The sequence below is a fragment of the Pantherophis guttatus genome, chromosome 2 (assembly GCF_059756535.1).
Source record: "Pantherophis guttatus breed Tessera chromosome 2, ASM5975653v1, whole genome shotgun sequence".
Classification (NCBI taxonomy): Eukaryota; Metazoa; Chordata; class Lepidosauria; order Squamata; family Colubridae; genus Pantherophis; species Pantherophis guttatus.
Window position 1 is genome coordinate 68,151,892 of NC_142064.1, and position 26,818 is coordinate 68,178,709.

At 37.3% G+C, this 26,818-nt stretch overlaps 1 non-coding gene across 1 annotated transcript; it reads right to left on the reverse strand.

Annotated features, from left to right (window-relative positions):
* Nucleotides 1–3,765: 3,765 nt before the first annotated feature.
* Nucleotides 3,766–3,873, reverse strand: LOC117662051 (U6 spliceosomal RNA). Its single transcript, XR_004590263.2, has one exon. It is a non-coding gene; the product is annotated as a U6 spliceosomal RNA (small nuclear RNA).
* Between the last annotated feature and the right edge of the window lie 22,945 nt (nt 3,874–26,818).

Here is a 26,818-nt window from a genome sequence, read left to right on the forward strand (position 1 = left end):
TAAATAAAGCCTAGTTTTTACTTATTCATGAAGCTTACCTATTGCTTTCCAGTGCTTGGCACCAGTGTTCAGTCCTAACTGCATTATACATGCTGCAGTTTTCAAAAATGCAAGCGGGATTATGAAGATTTGTAAAATAAATATTTTTTTTAATATTCTTTTGTAAACATTCCAGTATGCAAAATAACAGCAGTAAGTGGAAGCTCCCAATGTGTCTATTCATTACCGTTTTCTACAATTTCTTTTTTTTTTTTATCTTTTGCAATTCTAGAAAATATGAAGATTAAGTCTATCTGACTGGCAAACCCAGCATTTAAGTCTTATAGAAGTTATGAACTTTGCAAGGAGATCGATAACTCTGCAGAACCATATATATAAAAAAGTTATTTCTGATATCAACAAAGACAAAAACAAAAATGACAAGTCTTTTTCTAGGATGGCATCTTTCAAGTTATGTTCTATTTAAAATCATTGGTATTTTTCTTTAGTCTTTGGACATGGTCTAGAACATAGAAATGAGTTTGATACTAGTGGAAGAGACTTATGATTGAGTAAATACATGTGATACAGGTAGTTCTCGACCAACCATGATTGAGACCAAAATTTCCATTGCTAAGTAAGACAATTGTTAAGTGAGCTTGATTTTACAGCCTTTTTTTGCCACAGTTCCCAGGGTCACATGATCAAAATTCAGATGCTTGGCAATAGGTTCGTATTTATGACAATTACAGAGTTCCGGGGTCATGTGATCACCTTTTGCAAACTTCTGACAAGCAAAGTCAGTGGGGAAGCCAGATTCACTTATTAACCATCTTACTAACTTAATCTGCAGTGATTCACTTAACACCTGTGGCAGTGGTGGGTTTCCCCCGGTTCGGACCGGTTCACAAGAACTGGTAGTAAAACCGGTGGGAGGCTCCGCCCACCACCTCGGATGTCATCATAGGCGATCTGCGCATGTGCAGAAGCTTCTGTGCATGCACAGAAGCTTGGCACGCATGAGCGAAACGAGCGCCTCGCACGATCCCATTGAGAACTGGTAGTAAAAGTAAGTAGAACCCACCCCTGACAAGAAAGGTTGTAAAATGGAGCAAAACTGACTTAACAGCCATCTCATTTAGGAACAGAAATTTTGGTGGTCGTAAATCGAGGACTGCCTATAAACACATAGGATAGGAGTGAATCCTTTTTCATCCTGCTCTGCAGACTTTTCCCCCCTTCAAGCAATAGCAATAGCACTTAGACTTATATACCACTTCCTAGTGCTTTACAGTTCTCTCTAAGTGGTTTACAGAGTCAGATATTTTCCCCAACAATCTGGGTCCTCATTTTACTGACCTCGGAATCAGAGGTGGGCTTCACATACTGTAGCAACCAGTTCGCCCAGCACCAGAAATGTGAGCACACGCACCATCCGTGCATTCGTGTGGTGTCACAAAACACAGCAATTTGCTCTCGCGCGCTGTCTACACATACGTCCATCATCAAACAACACACATACATGCGTCATAAAAAACACAGGGATTGCACCAGGACGAGATTGCGCCCAGATGGGTGGGCAGGTGGGTGGGTGGACAGGTGGGTGGGAGGGTGGGTGGGTGGGCGGGCCCACCCACAGGTCATCACTACGGGTTTGCCCGAACCAGTCCAAACCGGCTGAATACCATCTCTGCTCAGAATGCTGGAAGGCTGTGTTAACCTTGAGCTGGTCAAGATTGAACTGCTGGAATGAGCAGTGAATTAGCCTGCAGTACTGCATTCTAACCACTATGCCACCACAGCTCAAGCACCAAGAAAGCCAGGGAGATGTAACATCAGCTACAATGACAAAAGAGCCAAAACACAGAACAATAGATATTAATAGTGCCCAGGCTTGGTTTATAATCCAGGAAGCAGAAAAACGCAGGGCTGTGTCCTATGGATTTCCCATTTAATCTATCATAGATCTTCCATTTAAAATAACAGATAACAGTTATTATAACAAATAATGGTTGGCAAAGCTTTGGGGAAAAGACTAAAGCTTTACTCCTTGAATTAATATCTCAGGAGCCATAAACACCAGCAATGTACAATGTGGGCAATATATACAAAGTAAGTTATAAACTTCAATGAGATGGGATCCCATGATTGCCAAAGGAAAGGGCACCTTGATTATTCCGTGAGATAAAGTTAATTGAAGAAAGTTTGATTAGTGACCCCTCCTCCTCCTCCTTCTTCTTCTTCTTTTTTTTTTGGTAAAGTCATTTGAAAGAGTAAAAAAAAAGATGAAAAAAAACAAAACGGAAAAATAATTGGAGGATTAGCTTTTCTTTCCCTCTCCTCACTACAGATAGTATTATGATAGCCTTACGAAAGAAGAATTTAAAACCCTGATTTACAGCAGAAAAGGCATGTTAAAAATAGCAGCCTCAATGTGTCTTTAATCAGTATGTTTTTTTTTTAAAAAAAAGAATTGTTTTAATATCAGTTCATCAGATATATGGAACCACCATGCACAATCAAAATGCAAATCGACACCAGCCATTTGTAATCTGGACAGAAGAAAGGCAAGATGTGCTACGTGCATAATTTTTTCCCCCTATATATAAAATACATTCTGGAAAGCCTAAGAAATTGAGGAAAGTCTAGTTTACATCAGACATTATTGTCCCTTTCATTTACTACTCTGGTCACAGGTTGTTCACCTGTAAAGGCGAAACAGGAAAAGACTAAATCCTAATATCTTGAAACCTAAAATGTCAATCAATGCGGTTCAGAAAGATAATTGACAAGAGATAGGTTTGCCTTCTTTTCCATGTAAAGAAATAGAAACTAGAAATTCATTTAAATTGTTAGAGCATTATTGCTTCCTTCTTAGAGAGAATGAACTAATAATGTTCTACCAATTTAAATGTAGAGCATTAAGTGATTAAGATTAAGAAAATCTATGTGGCCACTGAGAGTCTCCATAAATTTGATGGCATGTAATCAATCAATTAGGGGATGCGGTGGCTCAGTGGCTAAGATGTTGAGTTTTTCAATCAGAAGGTCGGCAGTTCAGCAGTTCGAGTCCCTAGCGCCATGTAACAGGGTGAGCTCCCGTTACTTGTCCCAACTTCTACCAACCTAGCAGTTTGAAAGCACGTAAAAAATGCAAGTAGAAAAATTGGGACCACTTTGGTGGGAAGGTAACAGCGTTCCTTGTGTATTGAGTCATGCTGATCACATGACCACAGAGACGTCTTCGGACAGCGCTGGCTCTTTGGCTTAGAAATGGAGATGAGCACTGCCCCTAGAGCCAGAAATGACTAGCACGCATGTGCGGGAGAACCTTTACCTTTACGTTAATCAATCAATTACAGGTTGATTGTTGTCGGGACCACAATTTCCATTGTTAAGAAAGTGGTTGTTAAGTGAGTCATGTGCAATTTTACGATCTTTTTGCCAGAGTTGTTAGGTGAATCATTGGAGTTTAGTCAATCACACAGTTAAGGAAATTCCCTTCCCTTATTGACTTTACTTGTCCAAGGCTGGCTGGGAAGGTCATGAATGGCGATCATGTGACTCCAGGATATGACTTCAAATTTTGATCATGTGACTTTGGGGATGCTGGGATGGTTGAAAGTGTGAGTACTGACTGTAAGTCCTTTTTTCCCCAGTGCTGTTATAAATTTGAATGGTCACTAAATAAATGATTGTAAGTCAAGGACTACCTGACAGAGTTGGAAGGGACCTTGGAGGTCTTCTAGTCCAACCCCGTATACCATTTCAGATAAATAGTTGTGCAAAAATATCGAAAGGTTCATGAATTTGTACGTCATCTGTGCAAAGGGGCCATGCTAATCTTCTCTATCTTCTATCGTTTCAATTTTAGTTTATGTGCTGCAAAAGTGAAGAGATCTGACCTAGAGTTGAGAAATAGTTAAAAAGGAAAAAGGAAAACCACCCTTTTTCTGAATCAATATATTTTTGATGAAGACATTTCCCCCTCTTTTTTTACAAAATGTTTAATAGTAAATGAGAGAAATGTTCGTTGTAAGAATTGTATGGCTCGTTCTTATATTTCCTGTTGTCCCACGATAAATATCCTATGCTAGTAAATGAAATCTGAGCACTTACAAGAGGTGTTTGGTTGATTCAGGATACAGAAGGATTATTATAAGCTTGGGAGAGAAAAGAGATTTACAGAGTTCACACTGAAATCAGCCTTTATTGAATACAAAAAGCATTGAGAAGAAGCACTCAGCTGTCCTTGAAATTCAGAGAAAAGTGTTGACATCCTCATTTTCCCTGTTTTCTAAAAACTTAACAATTACCAATAAACCCTAAGAGTTACCAAGTTCTCGATGTTTTCTATAACGTGTGTTGAGTAGGATATAACTTGAATTCGCACGTGCATTTTAAGTATAGCCTTATTAGCCACAAGAATATAATGATCTTAAAACAACTTATCAGACCCAAATGTTGCGTTGCCTTATTTGTATTCCCTTCTCATAAATCCTCCCAAGCAGATGTATATACTTCTTTGTCAGCCGTATTTGTCACAGCACAAGCTGTCTTTGGCCCATTTTTCAGGATGCTGTTAGACATGATTTATCGTGGGGTGTCATTCCTGCCGTTTTCTTTGCAAATCTTCCTCCCCTGCCTTGAATGAAGAAGCCATCTAGTTGAGAATCCGAATGGTGGAGAAGAGAGCTAGATAATCAGAGACTCGGTTGATCACTCTTTCACTAGGCAATTCCACTCTGGATATAGATTTTTTTTTTACTTTAAAGGGAGGGATTTCAAACTCTGAGAAAAAGTAATCACACCCTTAAATACATAAATCAATACAGTCTGTGCTGTTAAATAGAAAGCTGTATCTTTCTTATGTTACTTTAATCTGTTTTATTAGAGTGAAGTGAAGCTCCTCCAGCAATCAGAATGCAGAAGGTGACTATCCAATTATCACTTTATAAAACTGTTCATAGGAACGAATACAAAGGCAGCATATCACTCCCACATGTATATTCACTCTGCTGTTGGATAAGGACTCAACAGTAAGGTCAGTCTTTCAAGAGCTTGGTCTACCACCACAGTATCTTGGCCATTTAAAAAGAACAATATAAAATCCTCCTGATAAGCCCTTAAAATTAATCATCCACCAATTAAACATCCACCTTTGAATTTAGCAGACTCTGACTAATATCTCACATTGCCCTAAGCTGAGCCTTGCTTGACCATGGCTTGTTGATTAAACTACCATTGCTTGATTGCATACAAGTTAGCAAGTTGTACATTCGACTTCACCAAGACAAACTAAAGATGTCACATTGGACGTTCTAGTCCAATCTTTTATTGTCTGATATTGTCTGTCCAGCAGAGAGCTCACCCACAGCCTACAATCTGATCACTTTTGCCAAAATAAATATCTCATATTTCTGCTTGCAGGCAAGTTGGGCGGCACATAAATCTAATGAAAAATAAATAAAAATATGGATATCAGAAACTTTTCCTGCAACAGATCATTCATCCATCTAAGCCAGTCCAGTCAATATTGATAATAAATGGATCTCTAGGTTACCAACCTTACCTGGAAATACTGAGGATTCAATTTGGGAGCTTCTGCACATATATATGATCTACCTATGAGCTAAAGTCTCACCAAAAATGCAGGTCTTTTTCCAATTTACAATCTAATCTAGGATCCTTTCCCATTCATGTTTAGCAAACTTAAATTCTGAGTTGATGATGAAAGATGGATAACTCAATGGGCTAATGCGTGGGCCTAGAGAGGACGTGTTCATGTTCTTGTTTAAATATTTCACAAAATAGATGGTTTCATTGAAAATATAAGGCCAATGTCCATTGCTTTTGCCCTGCAAGGCAATGAATCTAACCAAGGTCTGGCAGAAACCCAAGCTAATTTTTATCTGCATGGCACAAAAGACCAACTCTAGTAAATCATTTTTAAGAGGTGTCACAGTAAGCTTCTAGAATCTTGAATCACTCTAAACGTACAATAGCATCACAGCAGGGATGAATAACTGAACTTTTGACCTAACCAGGAGAATATGTGTCCAAGCTCAGGACTTTACACTTGTTAAAATTGCTTTCCAAAGTAGGGGATTGAAGAAAGGAAAGACAGAGGCTTGTTGATTTGACATATAAAATAGGTAATACAGATCAAGAAACAGAGCTGTAAAAATATGACAAAAGTGAAAAGATTGTGCCAGGAATAATTGTTGTGTAATATTTCACTATCTCTCTACTACAACAAATCTGCACATTGAATAGTGATTGAAATTTCCAACAAGGTTTTCTATCAGCTCCCTGTTCAGAGTATCAGAGGTTTCTATTCATTCATTCATTCATTCATTCATTCATTCATTCATTCATTCACATAACTATGCCTGTGTGTCCTGAAAGATTCCTGTCTCAATTCCAATGTCTAGCATGTGTGCACGGTACATGAAACAGTGTAATAAACCTGGAACTGATCATCACTACCAACCTGCCTTCCATTGAGGACCTGTATACTTCACGAGTCTAAAAGAGGGCTGTGAAAATATTTACAGACCCCTGGCATCCTGGACATAAACTGTTTCAACTCCTACCCTCAAAACGACGCTATAGATCACTGCAACCCAGAACAACTAGACACAAGAACATTTTTTTCCCGAACGCCATCACTCTGCTGAACAAATAATTCCCTCAACACTGTCAAACTAGTTACTAAGTCTGCATTACTATTAATCTTCTCATAGTTCCTATCACCCATCTCCTCCCACTTATGACTGTATGACTGTAACCTTGTTGCTGGTATCCTTAAGATTTATATTAACTGTTTCCCTATGACTACCATTAAGTGTTATAACTTATGATTCTTGACGAATGTATCTTTTCTTTTATGTACACCAAGAGCGTATGCACCAAGACAAATCCCTTGTGTGTCCAATCACACTTGGCCAATAAAGAATTCTATTCTATTCTATTCTATTCTATTCTATTCTATTAAATAAATAAATAAATAAATAAATAAATAAATAAATAAATAAATAAATAAATAAATAAATGCCAGAACTGGTTGGAGTATCAAGGAAAACTCTTACCAATACTAGTTAGGGAGAGAAGAAGCAGAAGCAATGTATCCCCCAGCCCTGTATGGTATATCCATGCCTGCCTTCACAAACTAGACAGGCACAAGGTCTCAGCATATTTTACAAACCCTTGTAAGGGTTTGTTCACTGTTCACGTATGAGTACAGCTGGGCTTAAACATGATTAAGGTTCCTGTTTAGGCTGCTCTGCCTCATATTGCAGCATAACCAGCCAATGCCAGACATTTGAAATTTCTGGCGCTTTAGATCTGGCAATAGCTGTGGCAATTATTTAATAATCTGTGATAGCTATTCTTCCCTGTTTTGTTTCTTTTTGGCATCAGATGTCATTTTATGCTCCCTGTTACTGTTTTCCTCCTGTGTGGTATCCAGGCTGGACGCCGATAATCCTCAGTTGTTAAAGAAACAAGTGAAAAGCAGCAGTGCACATCACTTACCGTAACTTCCTAGCAAATACAAGAGGCTGCTCTTTTGCGTTCTATGATCTGCCATTTATAAGAAGGTTTGGGAGCATTTGTACATTTGCACCAGCATCATGCAAAGCTCCTTGTTTACACATATTTCTTTGAAGAAGCTCCAAGATGCGTCTTCAACTCTGACTGGGTGGTGGGGAGCATTCAAGATGAGAAGCAAAGCATCTTCAAAGAAAAACAAGCAAGTCTGATTGCTTCTTGTAAAAACATCTTTGGGGTCTCATCTATACTTTCACTGGGAAAATCCTTTAAAATTCAGTAGAATTTTCAGGAGGCTAATAGTATGCTTTTCTGTTGGATTGGTGCTCTTTAAGCAGACCTTTGGCTAAAATTTATGATTACATCATTTAAGTATTGGATTATGTTTCACTATCCTATTTAGAATCAATCGCTAAGGTAATATTTACAATTATCTCCCCACCTCAGTTGAATTTAAGTCATGTTAAATTCAATGTTAGGAACCCAACAATTATGACTTAATCAGTAGGCCTCCAGAAAAATTTCTGATGGAGACCTAGGCTGAAAAAAATCTTCATATAGAGCTATATATTCTCTTGAACATAAATTAATTAGGTTGCTAGCATGAATGTGGATCATGAATCCTAAAGATATATCTTTTTTTTTTTTTAATTTGATTTATATGCCGCCCTTCTCCGGAGACTCAGGGCGGCTTACATTGCATTAAGCAATAGCCTTCATCCTTTTGTATATTTATACAAAGTCAGCTTATTGCCCCCACAAACTGGGTCCTCAATTTACCTACCTTAGAAAGGATGGAAGGCTGAGTCAACCTTGAGCCTGGTAAGATTCGAACCTGCAGTAATTGCAGGCAGCTGTGTTAATAACAGGGTGCTTTAAACCACTGTACTACCAAGGCTCTTTAAACATCTTAATGTTTAAATGATATCAAGATACTATCAATGGTGTTTGGAAAGCTAGACCTTCTTGATATGTGTTCAATTTGGTTCAGGTCCTCCAAAATTGTATTGGATTGCTTTTCTAATTGACTCTGTTTTAATTGGAAATATCACAGGCATTGCTAATGTTGATTTGGATACCGATTGTATTTAGATACTGACTCTTATCATTACTTTGTGTTTATTTCATGCCAAAGAACATGTTTTGAAGTGGTTTTAGATGGTTGGGATTCCTGAAATCAGCTAAATGTAAGCATTTTTTCTAGGAATTGTATAACTTTTTTTTATTGTGATTGGATTTTTGTGGGGGGGGGTTCCCCCTTGTTTGTTTTTAAAAAAGAGCTTTCAGCCAGATTGGAGAACAATGGAATTTGGATGACAAAACTATCAGAGGCTTATTGGACATTTTTGCTTATTTCTTTAATCTAAATACAGCTCAAAACTATTCTGTAATAATGATGGCAAATTTGACTGGAATAATTGGGATAGGCTGCATGGGTGCAAAAATGAAATAATAATAACAACAATAGTAAGAAAACACAAAACATCAACATCTGCCTATCCCAGGTTCTTGGGAAGGACCAAATCCAGTCTGAACATCCGTCTGACTATGCAAGGAATGTAATCATTGCAATGACCATATAATTTAACAGATTGCTGACACCTGACAAATGGAAGCAAGGGTGCATGTTAGGGAAGAGAAAGTGTTTTAGTCATTGCCTGTGGACCATAGCACATGGTTTCAAAGAAATATTTGGTGATGGCCATATTAGCTTTCAACTGCTGTATCTGTCATGGTGATTCAGTTTAATGATAGCTCTGAATTAGGATGCTTGAGAAATTTAGTGGGTGCAAATTTCCATACAGATTCACCTGATCCACAGTTTTCAGGGACAGATTTTAGTGATTTGCTTCAGAATTCCTGGCTGGCTCAGGAATCCTGGGAGTTGAAGTCCACAGGTTATAAAGGAGTCATAGTTGCCACCCCTACTCTGCAGAATCGTCTCCAAGTCAATGAGGGAAAAAAATGGCTGCCTCCAAGGACTCACCACCACTGGGAGGCTTGATGAAACCAGTCTGGATTATGTTTTGCTGAAAACATGTATGTGCACTTGTTAGGAATCACAGAGGTATTTTTTCCCCCAAGATAGGATGAACCTCAGCTTTTATCACCCAGCTCCAAGAAATGCAAAATATTTTGTATACTAAAAAGTGCCATAGATGTGATACATAGTAATTTCACACTTTGAAATTTTAATCCAATGCAAAACAAAGGCGGCTGCAACCTCGATATTCCCAAGACTTGGCACTTTGAATTCCTTTGAGGTACAGATTGAAAAAAAAAAGTCCTTTCAACTCGAGGAAATGTATATGAATCATATTCATTTATTCATAATATACACTGCTGGAAACAGATATCAAGTATGACAGATATCTGTTATATGGCTCTAACCACAGTTTTGCTACATCAAGTCAGAGAGGAAATCACTAACTATACATTTCAAGAATTACTCACTGCTGTATGCCTATAGCAGAATTCTAGGAGATGAAGTGACAGGGCACTTTCAGCAGTCATTCATGAAAGTAGTCACCACTGTGGCACTAAGTACCTTGTTTGAAAAGATCCACATAGAGCATTTGCATAGAGTACTTTTGTTTGTTGAAAGTGCACAGACGTCAAAAATTCTGCTGCATTATGAAACAGAATCTCATATTTTTAAAATATGAAGTCTGGTGAATGTACTGTATATAGCTATGTGAAAATGTCCAATTTCAATTAATTGTCCTAAGCCATCTAATTACACATGTTCCTTGGGGATCTAACACTCCAAAAGTAAGATGGTTTTGAAACAGAGGAATATAAAGAATAAACACATTTTAAAAAAAGATTACTTTTTTTTGGGCTGCCAACAGTTTCAGAGGCAGAGATAAAATAGGATTGCACATTTATTTGAAGGTTGCAATGGAGCTCTTATAACAAGAATTGTTTATAGAAATGCTTAGCTTACCCAAATAGCTATATAAATAATATTACCATAGATAATAATAAATTAGGATACCTCAGCATCCACTTGTCGGTCGCTTACTATTTTGATATTATTTTGGAGGTTAATTGCTTATTAGTTTCCAGGACCCATCTATGAATCACAGAGCAAGTTAAAAAGCTGTCATACCTTACTAGGAAAGCTGAATTTATTATTACATTTAGGGGATGGATAAGACAGTTCTTCCCCCACTTTAGCCTATTCAACCTGATAGCTAACACACAAATTCCAGACACCTGAACAAGTGGAAAGGAAAATTTTTAATGTCTTCAAATGCAGCAGTGGGAATGACCCATAATCCCTCCCATTTGACTAGAAAGAACAAATGCTTTGTCATTTTTGGTATCCTGAATTTCCAGATCAGCAGGGGAACATTTCCTCTGTTTAAAATAAACTTTGTTTTGAAGGAAGAAATAGCTGGAGGTGGGGGGAAATGGCAGATCACCTGGAAAAAAGGCAAGGGGAAGAAACACCTGGAAAAGAGAGAAATGAACTGTTCAGAGATGCAGAAGAGATCACATGATTTTGCTAAGCTAGTTTCTCTCCTGAATTAGAGAGCTAAAACACACTTATTTAGAGAGCTAAAACACAATTATTTTCAGAAGAAATCATGTTCAAAGCAAAAAGGTGGATTAGAGGAGATAGAAAATGCAGCTTGGAGTCAAGAAAATCTTCAGGGCCTGCTTGGGGAGATAGAAGCCAGGACATCTGAGTAAACAAACTAGGGCTGTAAGATAGAACTAAATTATTATTATTATTATTTTTATTGAAAAAGTTTTACAAATACACATTTTCCCATTTCTCCCCCCCACCTTTCCCTCCCTAACCCTCCCCTCCTCCTATGACTTCCCCAAGGTGAAATCCAAATCCAAATCATATTATATCATTACCACCCTTCTATTCTCCCCCCTGTGTACTATACATTTCTACATGACATTAAACTATTCTACCCCCTATATACTATACATTTCTACACAACATTCAACTAAAAGCTATCTGGTACTTCCTATTTTGGTAGAACTAAATTATTATTAAGAAATATTTTGGAAGTAAATAGGAGCTAGGAAGAGCTACTTCTAAAATTTGGACTGGAGGTTGTATGCTATGGAAGTGAGAATTTAGTCAAGCTAACTGGCTGGTGAAATGAGCTGGAAGAATGCGCTGAAATGGATAGGTTAACCAAAGAATTACAAGAAAAAGAAGAATCAGACTATTATAAAATATGGAATAATTGGTTAAAAATTAGAAATATACAAAAAATATAGGGGATATATTACCTATTGATACATATATATGTAATAAAAATATTATTAGATTAAAGAAAGGTGAAGGAATATATTATAAGTAGAATTGTAGAACGTCACTCTGAAAAAATGCTTAAGAAGAAATTACACTCTTTTTGTGTATATGTTGTATAAATGTTTGTTGTGTATATGTTACGTATGTCTTTTTTAATATTTATATTCAATAAAAACTATTTTTAAAAAAAAGAAAGAAATGAGCTGGAAGAAATTTTCTAGGGCAGAATATAAACGATGGAATCCAAAAGAATTTTATTGGACTGCCTTCTATTACAGGGCTAGTAATATTGTAAATACTGACCAGAATTCATAGTATCTACAGAATGGAAGTTCACTTGATTTCTGTGGGTTTATTGTGTTGTTGTTAGTTGTGAAGTCATGTCCAATCTATTGCGTTTATTGTAGGTATTATTTATTTATTTATTTTTTTATTGAAAAAGTTTTTCAAATACAATTTTTTCCCCCTTTCCCCCCCCTAACCCCCCTCCCCCTCCCCTCCCCCCATGGCTTCTGCAAGATGAAATCCAAATTAATATCACATTATATAATACTTTACCACCCTTTTACACCACCCCTTATGTGCTAAACATTTTTTTCTAACATTATTATTATATCCCCCGCATACTATACATTTCAAACAACATTCGGCTATGAAACTATATAACAAATCCTAATTTGGCATTTATTCTACTCATAATCCAGCCCCATATGTATCTCTTAACTCAAATCTTTTAAGTATATTAATATCTAAACATAGCATCCCTTTTCCTGAACTAAGCAATCAGTAACATTACCTATCACCTTGTACCATATCAATTTTATTTCACGCACTATCCTACAGGTCTACCATACATAATATATTTAATATCTTTATTCTTCTGCCCATATCACTAAAAGATATTTCCATATATAAATAAAACCCTCAAATGTCTTTAAATTTGTATTCCATATAGTATCTTCTGTAATGTCTTTCAACTAGATTGTTAATTCCATCAACCATGTTAAGGTAACATCAAGTCCTGCTTCCAACAGTATATTCAGTATCTTCAATTACCATCTGCCCCCATCATTAATAAGTATTTCTGTATATGAAAAAAAAAACCCCGAGTGACTTTATATTTATATTCCATATGGTATCTTCTGTAATGTCTTTTGTCTAGATTATTAATTCCGACAACCACGTTAGGGTAACAGCCAGATCATCTGCATGCCCCGATTCCATAGTTCTCTTGCCTTGTAGCTCAACATATACGTAATCCATTTTTCAGAGAGTCCAAAATAGAAAGTTCCAATCCGGTCAATCACAGGCCATCTTCCACATCCCAAAAACATCAGCACTGCAGAGATCTGTTATTCTTCTCAAAATAGTATAAGTCTGTAATTTGCCTCAGCTATATTTTCATGTATCAGCCTTCTATAAATCCCGCTTATTATATTTAATCATCTCTTAAATAACTGGCATTAATCTGTTGGCTAAGAAAGAATTGTAGTTTAAATTTTTTTAGTTTTGTAGAACCTGCTTCTTCTTTTCTTAACTTGTTGTGGTTTAGATCTCCACCCTGGTTGCCTTTCTAGAACTTGTATATCAGCTGATTGAGTCACATGCTGGTCTTTAACTTGGTAAGACATCAAATCGAGATCCGAAGCTGCCTCTCTTGTATTTATAGGTGATCCAGCTATAGCCTCTGAAGGAGAATCCAAAAGCGGCTCATCCAAAAAGCCCTCTATAACTTGTCGTTTTTCCATTACCTCCATCTCCATCTGCTTAGCCTGAGTTTCAATCTCTTGTTCATTTTGCTTTTCTTTATCCCCCTCCTGTATTCCTGACACTGATGACATACGTGGAGATGTTGGGCCCATTTTAAAAACCTTGTAGTAAAATTCTTCCACTTTTTCAACAGTGTTTAATTGATATCTTTCTCCTTGATATCTCAATATTATACCAACTGGAGCATCCCACCTAAATGGGATGTTTTGTTTCTTTAGCTCAGTCACCAAAAATCCAAATTCTTTTCTATCTTTTAACATCTTGGACGGCAGCTCTTTATATATCCAGATCTTCTTTCCATTCATTTCTAGAGTGGAGTTAAAAGACTTTTGCACAATATCATTTCTTATTCCTTTATCAGTAAAATAAATCACCACATCTCTAGGCAATTGTCTTTGCTTTGCCACCCAAGAATTTATTCTGTAGGCCTTATCAATCTTACAAAATACTTCTTCAGAGCTGACTTTTAAGATTACAGCCAGAGCTTCAGCAGACATCTTTCTCAGGTCCTCCCTGTTATTTTCCTGTATTCCTCTCATTCTGATCGCAAATTTCATGGATCTAAATTGCATCATTGTAACTTCATTTTCAATCCTTTGCTTTATATTATCTGCATTGTAGGTCTTGTGATCAGCTTCCTTCATTTTAGACTCTACTTCTGAGCTATTTTCTTGAATCATTGTCTAATCATTTTCAATTCTTTGTATTTTATTATCCAGATTATGAATCTTATAATCAGCTTCCTTCATTTTAGAGTCTATTTCTAAATTGATATCTTTATTCATCTTTAAAATTACTTCTGAGAAGCTTTTCAAAGCTGTTATAATATATTGCTTCAGGTTATCATACTTTTGTTGAACCAACTCTTTAATTTCCTGTCTAAATTTTTCAAGATTCTGGTTCATAATCTCATCATGTCTTGCCAACTCCTCCACAACAAATTCCTTTAAAACTTTAAAACCATTCTTCTGCATCTGCGAGCTCAAAAATTGCTCTTGTGATTTATAAATGGGGGAGGCCCCCCCCACAGCTTGGTTGTCTGGCTTTGTCAGTTTTAACGCCATCCTGCCACACAAACAGACTCTTTTTAAAGAAAAAGTCTTCTCTCCACACAATATTAATATCAAGTCTCTAAGAAAGGAAGAAGCATGAAACAGAAATTTTTCTCTTCCCTTGTAGCCAGCGTTATTGCTTCAGATACTTTGTAGCAAGTTAAACCATTCAAACGGAAAGACTTTCGCTTTCAGCTTTCTTCTCAAGCCTCAGCCAGCCGCCATTTTAAACTTTTTCCCCCCTTTTCACTCTTTCTTCTTTCTTAGAATCAATCATAGGGTTGTTACAAATACTTGCGGTTTAGAGTCCCAAATCCGGATTTCATCCTGCTTATTCGAGCAGTCTGTTAGTTTTCGCTAATTAGGTTGGTCACATCGTCTAGCTCTGCAAAGCGCAGAGTTCTCCCACAGCCCGGAGCAGCAGCGAGCTGGATAGGGAGCCTCATCCTGCTTCCTCCCCAAGAGTAGAAAAAAAACTCTGGGGACTTTGCAGAGGGCTTTACCTGCTCTCGCCGGCTCACCTCACATTTCCTTAAGGAAACGGAGTTTTTTGAGCCGCCTCTCAGCTGTAAAGGCGGCTCTTTACGGGCGGCGGGGATGGTGGTCCCAAGAGACCGTTTAGCGATGACGGAAGCCAAACCGGAAGCCTTAGGTATTATTTATTAATATTATATTATATTGTAGATTTATTGTAGGCATGGCTAAATCATGATTCAGCTAATTGTGTGCAGAATGTGGACATTAAAAAAGGAGGATTCTTCTACAGTAATTACATTGAAGTATGGAGGAATCTCTTCTCTTCTCTTTTCTCTTCTCTCCTCCTCTCCCCTCCCCTCCCCTCCCCTCTTCTCTCCTCTTCTCTTTTTCTGATCACTTACTATGCATTATGTTTTCCATTATAATTTTATACTGTTTTCTTCCAAAGAACTCCAAATAGATTTGATGGTTCTTTTCCTTTTTAAATTCTTCTTTTATTCTTACAAGAGCCCAATGATAGAAAGAGGAGAGTGGCCCAATGACCCAATAGCTAAATGGGATTATTGACACACTTCCTAATGTTTTCAGTCCAGTTTTTAGCCATGATATCTTACTCTCTTTTATCTAAAAGCATGCATATTTTTAAAGATATAAAGCAAGAAAATACAAATGGAAGGAAAGCTGAAAATAGAAGGTAGTGGTAGTATACAGGGAAAGTCCATGTATGCATAGAGGAAATTCTTCCAGTCAGAAATATTTCACTTTTTCTGCTGTTGTATGTGGTACAGGAAAGTCAGCAAAAAGAAAATATTGATGATCATCAGTGATTTTTACTGGTATAGCCTCATTTTTAACTAAGGAGGTGGCTTGGAATCACTTATTTTAGACTGGAAGGTCATGTCATAGCATTAAAAGTGTTTATCTTGTATAACAAAAATAGAATATAACCAGGAGGGAGAGGGAGAGGGTTTTTTTCTTTTTAAATCTACCTATTAATTAAAGAAGAAATTGAAAATGTACCTGGAAAATCAATATACATGGTTTTGAAACAAAGTTGTGTGAAGTTCTATTTTCATTTCTCCCTCTATTGTAAAGAAGCGATACCTTTCACGTTTGATTTAATTGTTCAAAATACAGCAGCATGATAAAAGATTTTTTATGGAAATTTCTCACAGCTACACAATCAATCATATTTTCAACTCATGCATCGTCTTGAGCCCCTGAGCCTCAAAGGCTGTTTTTTTTCCTATGGAGCTTACTTGTTAAATTAGCACTGATCAAAGGCTAAAACATTTATCATGCTTATTAGTGAATAAACCTAGCAGCAGGTATCCCAAGTGAGGAAGCAAATCCTCATTTCCTGCAAGAATGAATTGGAAATTATCCAAAGTGCTTGCAAACATTTTTTCAAGGGAGTGACGAATTGTTAAAAAGAAAGCAGCTGCTAGATGTGTGAGCTCTAGGTTAGAAGGGAAATCAGGAGAAAGGATGCAGTGCCAAGGTGTCTCAAAACTACTCCCTGGGGATGGTGTACAATTTGATTTACTATAATTGCCTCTAGAATTTAGGATCAGCTGACTTTGAAATCAAGTTGGTTTTTTAAAAAAAAGCTGCACGAACTATTGCAATGGTTAATGTTCAAATTAACAGGAACATTCTTCACACTTGCTCTTCAAACATCTCGCTTCTTTTTACTTGTATAGAGGTTTGGGACAAGAAGGAGAAACCATCTTCAAGCTCCAGAGAAGCAGATCTTCTTCTTCCTGATGAAAGAGAGGAATCGAGCTGAAATGTTGGTCAGCTGTCTCTACAAATCAGGCACCGATGTTGCTTAGTGGGGAAATTGTATGACTGTAACCAGGGCCGGATTTAGATGAAAAGAGGCCCTAGGCTATTCCACTTATCAGGCCCTTTCATCTATAGTGAAAGTGTAATTTTAATTTTGCTAACAATTTGAATGTAGGCCCCTCTTGATTTTGAGGCCCTAGGCTGAAGCCTAGTTAGCCTATAGGAAAATCCGGCCCTGACTGTAACCTTGTTGCTGGTATCCTTAAGATTTATATTGACTGTTTCCCTATGACTATCATTAAGTGTTGTACTTTATGATTCTTGATGAATGTATCTTTTCTTTTATGTACACTGAGAGCGTATGCACCAAGACAAATTCCTTGTGTGTCCAATCACACTTGGCCAATAAAGAATTCTATATTTCTATATTCTATATATTCTATATTTTTATAAATGACTCGGGAACAGCATTCCTATTAAAGGCCCCAGAAGCCTTCTTGACTTACTTTCTGAAAAGCCAGCTGAACAGAAGAAGGTCCAAGCTACATTACTGTGAACCATGTTGCCTTCCAGCTCCTGTTAATTTTTATTATTATTATTATTAAAATATATTTGATGGCTGCTAAAACTAAAGCCTGCTTCATTGGATAGTCCATTGCCAAAATAGAAAATGGAAATGTTTTCTACAAGTTACACGTACTGATGCATATCCATGGACACTTCAGAAATACTGTGTTTCTCCCAAAAGAAGGCTGGGTCTTATTTTTTTTGAGCCCCCCAAAAATGGTTAAACCTTCTTTTTGGTTCTAATTACTGACCCACCTCGCGGTGGTGGCCTCCTCCTCAGCAGGAGCCTGCTGCTGGCCCACTATTTCTGCGGCTGCTGGCCGCCACTCGCACGCTTCGCCTCGGCCTCCATTTTGCTTTCAGATGCCTGCCGGAAGGCATCTACAGCCGATAACAGAGTTCTGTTATTGTCTGCAGATGCTTTCCAGCAGACATCTAAAAACAAAACAGAGGCTGGGGCAATGTGTGCGAGTAGTAGCAAGCGGCTACAGAAGAAGTGGCCGCAGAAGAAGCGAGACAGGTGTTGGGGTGGGCAAGGCCTGGTAAGTAGGACAGGTCCACCCCCCCATCCACCCCCTAGCTTATTTTTTACCTGTGTGCCTCGCCCCACCCCCTGTACCCTGGGCTAATTTTGTGAGTGGGACTTAATTTGATTGCATGCACTCAAAAATATGATAGGGCTTCTTTCAAGGTGGGTCACCTTTTTGGAGAAACATGGTAAGTACTATAATTGTGCACATTTGTAACTCAGTGGTAGAAAAAACTTTTGCACGCAAATGCTTCCAGACTAAATCCCTTCATTGATGGTAAAACCTATGCCTGAATTACAGGAGAATTGCTGCCATTCAGTATCTATAATACTAAGTTACATGATGAAAGTCAATAAAACACAGTTTTCTATGTCCTTAATTTCTTCAGAAAAAAGACATCTCTTTAAATGTAGATGACAGTGACAGGGTGATTCTATTACCCTGATATTAACTGTTGATGGGTTGGTTCAAATCAGCTTCTATAAGCCTTTAAACTGGACTTGGATTAGACAGGTCTTCAAAATTTAAGGCCTAAATTTTGATAATCTTCAAATATATCTCTGCCAGGTAGTTCTTGACATATGGCCATATGTGTAGCTAGATTGTTTAGCTAGATTTAGCTAGTTCAAGGGTACAACGATACTGAAAAAAAATAGTGACTTGTGACCAGTCCTTGCACTTATGGCCATGCTAACATCTTTGTGGTCACATGATTACAATTCATGCACTTGGCAACTAAGATGTATTTATGATTATCACACCATCCCAGGATCGCATGATCATCATTTCTGACCTTCCCAGCCAGCTTCTGACAAACAAAATCATGTGCAGTTATTGTTATCAGATTGATGGGCTTTAGTGTCCTTGAATGCAGCCGAATTATGTTATGCTACCTGTAAAATCAGACACACTCTGACTGCCCACTGACCCCGCAACTGTAACATTCTTCACCTCTTGTGCTTTTATTCTTATTTTATTTTTTTAATGTAAACTCTATCTATCCAGCAGAGGAAAAGCAGCTTAAAGCAATCTCAAAGAAATCTAGAATCATTAGAGCAGAACACTTCCTGGGGTGTTTGTGTGTGTATGTGTGGGTGGGCGTGAGAGAAAGAATAGTCAAGATGGCAATTGTGATTGTATGATAAAAACCTTGTCCCATTTTTACATGCAAGCAAGAAGGCACATAGCAATGACAATAGCATTTAGACTTATATACCTCTTCACAGTGCTTGGCAGCCCTCTCTAAGTGGTTTACAGAGTCAGCATATTGCTCCCAACAATCTGGGTCCTCATTTTACCCACCTTCAAAGGATGGATGGCTGAGTCAACCTTGAGCCTGGTGGGATTTGAACTGCCAAATTGCAGGCATCTGGCAGTCAGCAGAAGTAGCCTGCAGTACTGCACTCTAATCACTGCACCACCAAGGCTCATGCATATGAAGAAGAAGCTGTCTATATTACACAAATTCTTCCTTCCTTCCTTCCTTCCTTCCTTCCTTCCTTCCTTCCTTCCTTCCTTTCTTTCTTTCTTTCTTCTTAATTAAATTTATTGACCACCCATCTTACCACAAGATAACTCAACTTAGTATCACAAGGTAATTATACTGCTATGTTTTGGTTTATGGCTAATTGGAGAGGTCGTACCTTAATGTTGTAGAGGTAGTACTTAATGAACACTCATTCAACAACTGTTGGAACTTATGACAGTGCTGAATGAGTGGTAATTATGAGTGATCTTTGTTATAGCTGTGGCAACATCTCTGTGGTCATGTGGTCACCATTTACAATTTTCACTGCCGACTTCTTGTAAGCAAAGTCAATGGGGAAACCAGCAGGAGGTCACAAATGGTGACATTTGCTCTTAACAGTGGTATGAGATGTTCTTAACAATGGCAGCTGGAATTGCTGGAATTGCTGTCACTAATCTGCATGGTCATGTGACATCATGTTTTATGACTGTGTCACTTAGCAAAGGAAATTCTGGACCCGATGACTGGTGTTGGTGAGGACTGCCTATATTGTGTTAGCTGGTTGTGATTTGTGCAAATTAGATTATAATAATCTGGCCTATGCATTATGGTAAATTATTATGAATAAGATTTGCACATTGCAATGCTCCAAGCCAAACAATATTATGTCTTAATAATGCTAGTCAACCAGGGTAGTAACTCCGATAACATCTAGAGCTACCCAATCTGGGATGCAAACCTACAAAATGCTAGAGGATGCTAGCAAAGTGGTATAGAAAATTCAAAAAGATATTGTGCCACTTATTTGGTTAGTTCAGATTTGGTAAGCCTAATTATAACAGTGTTTCATCTCGATATTCTTTACAATGGGAGATTGTAGCAGGTCAAAATTTAAAGGATTTCCAAGAACAAGGAACTTCCATGGATCTTTGGCTGTACACCTTGAGTTGTTTTTCCTCTTCGTTTTTAAGTTTAGCATCAACGTTTTCCATCACGTTACATGATTTTCAAAGATGACCCCTCTATTCTATTCCCTACATTTTGAAAAAGTTTGTGATTCCTTATTATCCCTTCTCCCTGCTAACACTGTTGTGTTTTTTTTCCCCTATAACCAAATTAAAAGGTTAAAAAAAAAAAAAAAGCAAAAGGCAGGAGAAAACAGTACCAAAGGCATGAAATGTATTATCAGCATTAAAAAGTTAAGCAGCACTTGAAATAGTTCTGATTCTGCTCAATTTTTGTAAAGTTTATTCCAAAGCAGAAGGGAACCTTTTAGTCATAATTAAGTAAAACAGAATTATAGTTGAAGAATGGCCAGAGGCAAAGAATTAATAGGAAAAAAAAACCCTGTTGCAAGATTCAGCAAATGAGGAGCTATAAAATGGATATTATATTTAGAAGTGTTGAAACTGTTTTGAGTTATAGCAGGTTTCAGAAGGAGAAGAGCACCTCCCTTTCGGTTCACCTTAATATAGTCAGAATAGTTGGTAACCTTGACAAAAATGCCCAAGGAAGGAAAAGAAATTAGTTGAGAGTAAAGGTGAAAGAAATTAATGGAAATAATTAAATTAGCCTTGTGCAACCAGATTGTGATAACTTTAAATTTAACCCAAAGACCCCTTTTAAAGATAGTTTGCTCTGCAGAGAGCTTCAGCTTTTTTTTTTCAGAGAAAGTGTTGCTTGGAGGCTGCACAACCTCACACACCTTGCACACTGACACTCAGTGCTTTGGATTTGAAGGCGAAAAGTGCAGCTCCTTAAACCCAATGCATCTTCTCCTGGGATCATGCACGTACGTAACTCGGAGGATAGAAATGGCTGCTTTAATGAGTTGTCAACAAAGTCTTCATAACAGTCCCTATGTGCTCCTAACTACCTCTTTCCATTTGGATCTAAAACACTAAACACTACTCAGTTGTAACTTGTACTACTTTTGAGAAAAACAGACAGGTGTTTTCTGGTAATTTTATGAACATGAAGGTGCATCTTTCTATGTTTAAGTTATAGCAATAGTACTTAAGCTTATATACTGCTTCACAGCTCTCTCTAAGCAGTTTACAGCATCAGCATAGTGCCCCCAACAATGTGGGATCCTCATTTTACCGACCTCAGAAGGATGGAAGGCTGAGTCAACTTTGAACTGGTCAGGATCGAACTCCTGGCAGTGAGCTGTGAATTAACCTACAATACTGCATTCTAACCACTGCGTCACCATGGTTCTTTATAGCTGGGCATTTAATTACTTTTGGGTTTCTAAGAGTTAGAAGGAGCATAGAAGTGACATCACTCACCAGAGGCAAAGCTGAAAATGAAAGGAGGAGAGGTTTCAAGCACATATTTTGCCTTTTGACTTTGCCTCCAAAGCCTGAAAAAGTGTTCCTAAAATTTGGGATGCTCTTGAGGTTTGCATAAATGAGATTTGGTTGCAGATTGCCCACTCTTCATTTAACATATCAGTTCCCCAAGGGTTTTCATTGTGACAAAGAAAGACAGGAAATTGTTGGGAGGTTACATGCAATAAGCAGTGGGACTCTGCCTAAAATACACTCCAGCCCAAACTAGAACAAGTAAAAGATGATTAATGCAGAAATAGTTCTGACAGAAACGTGAAAATGTTAGGTCATGACTTCTCTTTATTTCACTGTTCCTTATTGCCCTGAAATGACTGAAATTCATTTCCTGGAGGAGGGGGATGGGATATTCAGAATAAATTAAATTCAGAATATTTTTTTTAAAAAAAAAACTGGATATCAATTCAGGTTTGTTACAAGGCTGGAGATTTACCTTTTAACCCAGTCATGAGTTTGCCAAGTGATATTCCTAGGAATTCCTGCTTGGGTTATATGGTACATGTTGCTTTGCAGGTGCCTCAGGTGAAGCTTTTAGATACTGTTTGTTTGTTTGTATTTCACCCTTATTATTTTTACAAAGGATTCAAGGAGGCAAACATATCTACCTTCCTCCTCCTATTTTCCCTACAACAACAACTTGGGGGGGGGGGCTTGAGCTGAGAGAGAGTGATTGGCCCAAAGTCACCCACTTGGCTTTCAGGCCTAAAGCAGAAGTTTCCTGGTTTCTAATCTTAACCATTAGACCAAACTGGTTCTCGTTGCTTTCGCCTGCCTCATTTCAAAAATGTGTCAATTGCAAAAGGCAACTTGACTCAGAAGAGCTTGCATTCTGAGAGCTTGCATTTTATACCATAAACATCCACATCTGCCTATACCAAGTCCTTGGGAAGGATTTGATAGAGGGACAAAAATGCCTAACTGTCAAAATGCCCATCTGGCTAACTGTCCAACCAATAATAGTAACGGTGATGTCAAAATAACAGTTATGCAGACAGGTTCTCTATCACTTCAGCAACAGTTGGATAATGCTATGAAGATGGTCTCTATCAGCCAGGGTGAAAATGTCTTAAATCAAATTCTGAATATTGCACTTCACCCTGTAAATGTTAGAATACAGAAGTTCAATAATAAATGGCTAGTTTCATTTTATAATCTCAGAAAATGGACACATTGCTTGTTCTGGTCTAAAACTGTAATAACTGATTGACTCACTCACTAATCCCAGAAAACATGACTTTTTAGCCTTTTAATTATTTTAAGAACTCTGTGATGCTTGGAATTATTTGGAGTATAGATTACTCTAAGTTAGGAACTGAGAAAATCAGCAGTCATATAAATCTCTTTGAGATGGTAGACCAAATATAATGATAATTTTCATAAGGAATTTATACAATTCTACTCCTTTCTTTGCCAGTAATTAAGTTGGTGTCAGACCAGGGCATCCTTAGACAAACCTAGAGGCTACATTACCCATTAAGAATGAGTTTTAAGTAGAAGAGAAAAACCTGGATGGAAGAGTCATGATTTCCTGATAGTCATGAGATACCTTACTCAAGCCAATTTATCAGAGCCAGAATAACAAGTAGATACCATTTTTTTAAAAAAATTGGCAGGTAAAGGGAAATAACTTTGAGTAATGTAAGCTCTAATGAGAAGCAAAGTTTTGAACTGTCTATTAATTATGGAATGATAGCAAAAAGCCTAAAGTCAGAAAATATATAAACTATATAAACCTTGACAGTTCTGAAGTGATAACTGATCTGAATGTACATCTCCTGTGCAAACAAGATTGGTGGAAAATTTGGTTTTGAATCTGTATCTTCAAATAGAAGCTATTGAGCAACTGGAAGCAATAAAATGGATGTGGAAGTTTTTGAAGAATGGCATAGAAGTGACTTACTTTCTAGCATTCTTAGCTCTTACCATGCATGTTCATTGCCATGAAAATTATAATTGTTGCCAATATATCTAGAACTCACAGTCTCCTACTTTCTATACCTTTACAACTACATTCAGAAAAACTTCCTAATGTAAAAGAAATTGACAGTGATGTAAGTTTAACACTGCACGGTAAGCAAATATTGCAATCAAAATAATGTGCTGCATTCATTAAATCTAGGTATTTCATGTAATGCATATAAAACAATTGTGAATCTACATAGTCTTTAATCTGTTATTCTACCTCTTTTGATCATCGTAAATTAAAGAAGCAAACCTGAGATGATCGAAATAAATGTCAAAGTTTCTGTCACTTATATAAAGCTTTCCTTTTAGGACATAAAAATTGATGGTTAGTGGTCAGGGGCCATATTTAATAGTTTGGGGGTGGGGTCTAGCAGTGGGCGGAGTCATGATTTCAAAGTGTCAAGAGCCATATTGGATATATGGAAAAAGCGAAGGTTTTTAAAAACGTTGATTGCCATTTTTAATAGAGTTGCCAAGTTTTAATAGACATATTTCAATTTTCATGCATTTTCTACCTCAGAACATCAGGAAACATTGCATCATCGATCAATTGCATCAGCAATTTGAGGTCTTTCTGGTAAATGTAGAAAAAAAATTACCATTGATTATTTTAGGGAAACAAGCTGTGGGCTATTGGTGGCCCACCATAAACCTTTTTGTGGTGCTCAGAACCTAGCCCATAGTCAATGGAACCAAATGCTTTGTCCCCCTTTTTATACTGTTTTTGCTTTGTTTGGAGGTGGAAGAAAAAATGAATGCTTTACACCCTTACTTATGGGATCCATTTTAACTGTTGATGATCCTGTCCATGTTTGAAGTGTGTTTTAGACATGTCCCACGTACTTCAGGGAATACATGAAATATTTGGATATTAGTTTATCAAGCAAGTTTTCACTGCTCCAGCTGACAACAATTCTAATTCCTCTTCTAAGGAAATATGCAAAATAATTTGGGTCACTGCTCACAAAAAAACCACAGGTTCTATAAGCTACAGTCATGGAGTTCCAAGGTTAAAACCTGCCCCATGCAAAATTAGGGTTTGTTTACATTCCTATCTTTTCTTACCTAATTGACTGGCTAATTGGTTGGCTGGCTTAATCTGGGGCAAATTTAACTGCAGACTGTTTATTGTGGCACTCTGACTTGCTGTGGTCCATGAGTCCTTCTGCTAGGGTCCATAAGATGCTTTGCAAAGAGACTGAACAGGGAGTTGAAATAAATTATTTCCCCCTTTCAGCTTTGTGAACCTGTGAGAAGATAATACCTTTGGGTGAGTCTTCTTCTCCACGGTGTCAAGGGGTTAAGTAAGCAGAGCCCAAGATCATCAATAGCAATGTTAGCAAGGTCACAGCAGAATGAACAGTCAGAGCTGTTACAACTCTATTTAGTGCATTACTCAAAATTTAGGGCATGGTGAAACCTCTCAACACACAATCACCTTGAAAATCCTTTATTAGCAGAACTGAAGTTAAAGCAATTAAAAGTCTGCTTTTTTTTTTTTTTTGCCTTGGTGATGTTCCAGTTCATTATTCAACTTCACTGTTCTATATTGTTGGTTCACTCAGTACTTGAACTTGTCATAGGAAAGAAAAAAGAGGTAGGAACGAGGAATAAAGTTTATATTTACCTGGAGGTCAAAATCTCAAGGAGACAACACTCAACGAATCTTCTATAAAACATTGGCTTCTGCTAGTATATTTCTTTACATAAAAAGCTTTTTTTTTATTTACAGTATGTAACACTTAAAGTAAATGTGCCAAAAGTTACAGTGTGCCTTAGCTTACTTTTATCACTCTGTTATCAAGAGGAGTTAACCCTCCTTTTGATAATATTCATTTCTAACATAATTACTATTTAAAGATAAAAGGAAAGATGTTGCTTATTATAACACAAGATTAAGTTACTTGCTATAAAGTATTAACCCATCATTTGGTACTGATCAAGGAATAAATACGTCAAATAAGTCTGCTGTTAGGGAACTAAGCCTTAAACTGAGATTATAAAAATAAAACAAGAAGTTACCTTTTGACCAAGGATGTAAAAATAACTATTGCACGTATAGAAATGTCAAATGGAATGACCATTTCTTTCTCCATGTTCAGAAGAAGACACTCATAGGTAAGCTAACTGTATGTAAATTGCTGATCAACAAAATATAAGCAGCTCATATTATTTCACCAGATAATTCAAGTTGCTTTCATTTAAGGTAGACTTAATCCAGTGAAGCTACCAGACTACCATCTGGTCCAGAATGAGTTAGCAAAAAAGATATTTGTTAAACACTGTCTACAGATATCCAGTAATGGGTACCATAATGCACCTTCTCATTCAAAACCACATCTTTACAAAGGGGCTTAGTCATCCTGGCAAGCAATCAACCCAAAAAGAAAGACGTTCTGCTAAGATGATCCTTTTCCCTCAGTAGTTTTCATTCATTCCATAGATAGCCTCAGCAGAACGATAGATGTCTTTCAACATTCCACGCTTTTGCTCTCCCAAAGGTTAATGGCAGTCTACTTGATGGAAAGAAAATTGTTCAAAGTGGTGCAGGAGATTTCTGTCAGTGCCAAGAAACATCCATTAAGATCAATGGGAGCCTCAAGACTAAACCCCACCCATCATCCCTTTGAACATCAACTACCAGCAGTTTCTATTCATCTATGCTCAAATGAAGGAGATAGTTAAAATAATACAGCCACATTTAGGTTGCTGCATGTGTGTTTAAATGACAGAAGTATTTCAGAAAACCCCAGCCAAGCTTTTCTTTCGCCTGGCATGTAGAAAAGCTACTAAGCAGTCTATATAATTCTTCTACAATTATGGCAACTAATTACCTTATTAGAAAACAAATGGTAGATAAATTATAATCCTGGAAAGAATCATTGTTCATCTATTATGCATGAATTACTAACTTCTATTAGGAGCTGGTGTGAAGCTGATAAATTGAGCAGAATAAATAGATATTAATTGTAACGTCACATGAAATGTAGACGCTAATTTTAAAATATTAGTGCATCGGATTAGATTGAAAACCCATA